The sequence below is a fragment of the Sturnira hondurensis genome, unplaced genomic scaffold (genome assembly GCF_014824575.4).
Source record: "Sturnira hondurensis isolate 20B ecotype Veracruz unplaced genomic scaffold, ASM1482457v3 Scaffold0004248, whole genome shotgun sequence".
NCBI lineage: Eukaryota > Metazoa > Chordata > Mammalia > Chiroptera > Phyllostomidae > Sturnira > Sturnira hondurensis.
In genome coordinates, this window is record NW_028076879.1 from 27,959 (window position 1) to 34,256 (window position 6,298).

The following is a 6,298-nucleotide window of genomic DNA, read 5'->3' on the forward strand; positions in this document are numbered from 1 at the left end:
AAAGCAGCTGTATAGAGGGAAATGGGGAAAAAGAAGTTGATTTCATCTTCAGCCTAGGGTCCCAGTCACTAGGTGTTGTGCCCTGGGGGTGTCTGAGAAATGACCCCTCCCAAGGAAAAAGAGACAGAAGTCATCCAAGACGTTTTGTAAACAACTCCAGCCCTTCATGATTATAGCAACAATGTCTTACATCTGCTGGTATTTGGGTGTTCTTTAAAAAGGCCTTACCTCTCCCCCAGGCTTTATGAGAGGGAGTTCTGGTACATGATGTAAGTTTCCCTTAATTATGGGTTGTTGAGGTCTACAGGACTTGTCCTTATCCCCTAAGTCCCCAGGAAACCAGAAGGGAAATTGAGACCGGAGATAGGTTCCCTAAGAGAGGGGTTTGCTTTGGCAGAGGCCAGTCCCATGCAGGGCCTTCCCACAGGAACAGGCTAGTTTTCAGACTTGCCTTAGGCCTGAGAATGTGGTGGAGTAGGGGAGGAGTGTGCTCCTCCAAGTCCTGTACCCACCAGTAGTTTCACACCCCCCATCTCCCCAGGGACAGTGCCCTCTCCTCTCCCACCAGAGAAGCCTGATGCAGCCATAAATGCACTGTAAACTTGCTTCTCTGATTATGAGTTGTTTGAATTTGTAAGAGCTGTTGTACCCTTCTGGGCCTCAGTTTCCTCATCTGTGAAATGAGTGTACCTCCTATCACAGAACATTGCTGTGAAGATTATTAATGAACTAAGATTCATTAAGATACTAATAGAAGTTCAACAAGATATCAACATACCTACCGGTAACATTTATGAGTGCTTGTTACAGACACAGGAATGTGCTAAGAACCTTGCAGCTCAGCATCCCTATCCATCCTCACAACTCTATGAAGTAGATTACAACAGACAGAGCCAATGTGCAGACTCATATCCTGTTCAGCCATTCTTCTGATTTCAGCTGCGGTCAGGGTGGAAATTTTCCTGCACATTTCTGCTCATTGTGTAATGACAGTGTTGCTACTGGCCTGGGACCCTCTGATGCCATGAACAATGGGGTTTGGGAGTGTTCACTAGGTCTGNTTATGATAGCCATTCTGACTGGTGTTAAGTGGTATCTCATTGTGGTTTTAATTTGCATCTCTCTGATAGCTAGTAATATCAAGCATCTTTTCATGTGTCTCTGTATCCTCTGTATGTCCTCCTTGGAGAAATGTCTGTTCAAGTCCTCTGCCCACCAGCTTGGAAGTCTGGGAATCCTGTGCATTTTACTCAAATTCTACTTCCTGATGACTCAATAAGGTAGGTTATACTTGCTTTGAAAGGTTAAGTAATTTCCCAGGATCATACAGCATACAAGTGGCAAAGCCAAGATTTGAACTTCCTTCAGTCTAACTCTAGAGCCAATGCCATCTACTGCTTTCCTACACTACTTGTTATTGTCAGAAGGAGTGTGTAAGCTTACTTTAAGGTAAGTAGGGAGCAGGTGAGCTGGCTATCCACAGCTGACTTCCAATGGTGAGACATTACCTGCAGTAATCACAACCTATGAGACTATAGTGTGCAACCAGATTCTTAAAGGGAAATGGACAAGAATAAAAAATACCACTCAGTAGCAGACTTTTATTTTCTTACAGAATCTAATTGGTCATGGTATGCCTTATTGTATATATATTTCCCCCAACTTCTACTGACTCATCTTTCCAACAACTTTTGCTGATGTGGCTTTTTTCGTAACCATCAAGAATAATCAATACATTATGAATATATTGGCCTGAGTTGATCTGGGGAGGAACATTGGACAGAGTAGGTTAACTGTGGACATATAAGTTGTGAACTGGTGATGGTGGACCTAAACAATAGGAAGAATAGTTTGAACTTTATTCTGCCAGTAATAGAGAGCTACAGTCTTCTAATAGGATGAGAGTCATGGTGATATACACAACCACATTCTTTGGAGATCAGTCTGATTGTGGTGTGCAGAATAGGTGGAATGGGCAGAGACTGGGGACTGGAGAACTTCTAGGAGGGGGTGTCAATGACTCTAGTAAGTAATTGTGAAGTATCCATAAAACCAATCTTTCCTGGCCCTTAACTGTATGATTACAATCATGCCAGTGGTGTATAGAACATATTAAGAGGACCAGGCATTATGCCAAGTGGTAAGCATTGGGGCAGCTAAGGTAAAATTAACTTGGAAAAGTTATCCCTAAAATAAAAATGAAGATTTTCACATGACATGAAAATGTTAAGAGTGATGGGGTTCTAGGGTGATTGCTAAAATATGACAGCAGGTCTATCTAAATACTCCATCAAATACTTCACAGTTCTAGCTTCTGTTCTTTCAGCATGGGGGTGGCACACACAGGGGATCCCAGTGTAAAAGGCACTGTTGGTAGGAACCCAAGGTATCCATGTTACATTGATGAGGGGAGAAAGCTATGTTTCCCTGGAGTTTATTCTCAGCCACATACAACAGCACAACCAAATATTCCTGGTGGTCATTCCTTTGTTTCCTGTTGTCTCAAAAGTTTTTAAGCACATCTTTTATTACATTATACACCAAGATAGCTATGACTTTAAAACAGTATGATTTTAAGAACTTTAGCTAAAAATATTTATGTGAAAATGAGTTTGTTCTGACGCACCCTTATAGGTTAGGAATGAAAATTTCAAGTTCAGATCACAGGCCCTAGAAGTAGGTTTCCACTTTCTTTCCCTCTCTTGCTCTTTGCTGCATGCTTGTGGTGAGTATAACTGATGGGAGTACACCCATACTGAATGTGAAGTCACTACCACCGAGGGGAATAAATTTTCTTAACCCAAATTAGCTTTCTCAGGGAAGATTTGATGTCTCTGTTCCTCAAGCTGTAGATAAAGGGGTTCAGCATTGGGGTTACTGCTGTGTACATCACTGAAGCAACTGCACCCTTCGGTGCTGAGCGGGTTGAGGGGGGACTGAAGTAAACAGAAGAGGTTGTCCCAAAGAATAGAGAGACCACAGAGAGATGAGAGCTGCACGTTGAAAGGGCTTTCTTCTTCCCCTGAGTGGAGGGGATCTTCCAAATTGTTGAGAAAACATATGTGTAAGAGATAATCAGGCAAAGCACACTCACCGCACCTGTGAGACCTCCAATGCTGAAGATCACCAGCTCATTGATGAAGGGGTCTGTGCAGGACAGTCTCAGAAGAGGGTTAATGTCACAAAAGAAGTGTGGGATCTCGTGCTCTGCACAGAAGGACAGGCTGTTCATCAACAGTGTGTGTAGGAGGGAGCACAAGGCACTCGTGATCCAGGATGCAGACACTAGGAGGACACAGAGCCCAGGGCTCATGACCATGGTGTAATGGAGTGGGTGGCATATGGCTACATAGCGGTCATAGGCCATGACTGCTAAGAGGAATGCCTCCAGTGTCCCAAACAGCAAAAAAATATATAGTTGTGATAGACACCCTGCATATGAGATGAGCTGATTCTGGATCCATATGTTTGCCAGCATGTTGGGAACTGTGGTGGACACAAGACCAGTGTCAGTGAGGGAGAGATTGGCCAGGAAGAAGTACATAGGTGTGTGGAGTTGAGCGTCAGTGATGATGGCCAGGATGATGAGGAGGTTGCCTGCCACTGTGATCAGGTACATGGACAGGAACAGCCCAAAGAAGACCTCCTGTTGCTCTGGCTTCTTTGAGAGCCCCAGCAGGAAAAATTCAGAGACGCTGGTCAGGTTTTCCCATCCCATTTATCTGTAAGCAGAAAGCCAGGGTAATTGGATGAAGTTGAAAAGACTGGATTGTGAACTCTGAAACTTATGCAACATGCCAATGTTGATCTTCTTGTATGAGGTGAAATCATATGAAATATCCAACATTTAACTGCTTGGGACGTATAAAAATGAAAGTTTCATATAGTTCAATGGAATATTTGCAAGTTTCTGTGCCTGATGCCATGGGAAACCAAAAATTTGTTTTTAATGTGAGAGAGGTTTTATTTTGAAATTTATTATATGAACACGAATCTAATGCACACATATCAGAACCAGGCTGAAGGTGTTTGTTGACATAACCCGTGTGATATTCATGTGGACCTTATGACATTAATCCATCCTAAGACTCCGCCCATCTTATTGCCTTCAGGTGAAATGCTCTTTCCTCTCTCATTCATCCATCTAGCTAAATTTAAGACATCTGCTTAGATGCTACTTTTTCTAGGAAGCCCTCTCTGACTTATCCACTTACAACAAACTCAGGTTCATGCCCCTCATGCCCTTGTGCCTTCCCAGTCAGAGAAGGTGTCCCTCTAGATGGTGACTATTGACTTATTTGTTTTTTTCCTCAGTACTCTCACTGGTGTGAGCACCTTGAGAGTAGGCAGAGAAATTTGCCTGTGTTGTTCATCTCTGAAATGAAGCATTAACCATGAACCTGATACAACATAGATACTTGGTGAGTGTCCAGCATGTGAATAAAAACCCTATTAGAATAGAAAGTAGAGATAGTAAAGTTGGATAGAGGTAACATTGGGCATAGGAAAAAGCCTGAAGCTTTTTACTAGTAGGCTGACATTTTTACTAGTAGGCTGACGTGTAGCTTTGATTTAATGGAGTCTTGGCCATAAGAATATGTAGAAAACATGGTTACAGAGACATAAAGGTGTCAAATAAAGCAAACACACTCTTAGTAGGTGAAATTCTGGGACTGGAACAGTGTTTCAGCTGAGGAATTGACCCACAGAATCAGTCTCCCACCCTGTGCTAACTGTTTCCCTCCAAAGTAAAATATGTCCTGTGAATCTGTCATCCCTAGTTGCACCCCAGAAAGGACCACTCTCTGGGTGACAATGACATCTTGTGTCCTATTTGCTCACTGACCACAGATATCTCTAACCAAAGTGTCTCCTTCTTGTATGTATACACCCCGGGGCATGTTGCATGTTGCTCCCCTCACATTAAAAACTTTATCAAAGGCAGAAATAAGAAGCCCAGAAACAGAGCACAATACACATCAGTTCTACTGAAGGCAGCATTGCCAAATGGTGGGAAAGGGGAGAGGAAGTGAACAAATGGTGCTAGGACATGCTGGTTTACTCTTCACAGAAAATTAATTTAGATTCATACTTCACATGTTTGCTGAATAAATTTCAGGTATCTAAAGCATTAGATCTACAGATATGATTGCAAAGCAATCAGAAGAAAATAAAGCACAATAGTTATTTGATATCAGGACAAGGATGGCCTTTCTAATTAAAAAGAATAGAAGGAACAATAATGGAAAAGAAAATTGGTTTCACCAAATTAAAATTTCCTCCTCTTAATGGAAAAGGTCACACACAAAGTAAAAAGAAAGCAAGCAAAAACGTGAAAAGCTGATTTAACATGAATTATAGAAAGAATTAATATTCTTAAAGGAGTAATTAATAATTTTAAGTAAATATCAATTTATTAATTTTTAATAATTATAAGTAAAGAACATAACCCACAATAGAAAAATGGATGATCACATCAGCATGGGCAGAACTGGATCTAGTCTCAGTCATTTAGTTCCAAGACACACACTCTCCACCCTCCACATGGTCTCCATAAATCACCATATCTTGTCTGTTAGCAGCTGAAATCCCCAAGATCATCCACTTGTGTGCAACTGGACCAGATATGATCATAATAGATTGTGTCTCCCCCATGTTTTCGGAAGAGTCTCACACTACTCAGGGCCTGTGTTCATTAACTTCGTATTCTCCATACCCCATAGAGCTAGCTCTAGGTGTAGCTGATGGATTAGTGGGGTTCAGTACATGGCTGCATTGGTTGATCTCTCCCAATGGCCCTTATGAATACAATCACTTCTACAGTTTCCTGGCCTCAGTAGCTGTTGCCTTTGCCACTGCCCAAAGCTGACCCTCACCTCTCCCTCACTCAGGACAGAAGGTCTATTGACTAAGGCAGATCAAAGTGTTTCAGAATGTCCACTCTCCTCAAGCTTGTCTCTTGACCACTTCTGGCTCAGCAGACAAAGAAACCTCAGCCCTCATTCCCCCACAAGCTTTCCTCTTAGATCCCTGAATCACAGACCAGAGACCTCACATCCTTCTTTCTTTCCTCATTTTCTGCAGTTTAGTCCCAACTTTTAGGACATGTTTCACATTAAAAATACAAAGTATTTTATCAAAATACTAAACTCATTCAATGCAGTGTCCTTCCTTTTCCTATGGGGGCAGAGAGCATTTTCCAGGCTTGTCATAAATAATAACTCCTACCACTCAAAACAAATTTGTTCTTATGTTCTATATTAGCTGTGTGCTGTTTTAACACATAAATGTCTGTGGT

The 6,298-nt window shown here is 41.9% G+C and overlaps 1 pseudogene; it reads right to left on the bottom strand.

The window, feature by feature from the left end:
* Nucleotides 1-2,770: 2,770 nt before the first annotated feature.
* Nucleotides 2,771-3,831, bottom strand: LOC118986248 (olfactory receptor 1G1-like; annotated as a pseudogene).
* Nucleotides 3,832-6,298: the final 2,467 nt, after the last annotated feature.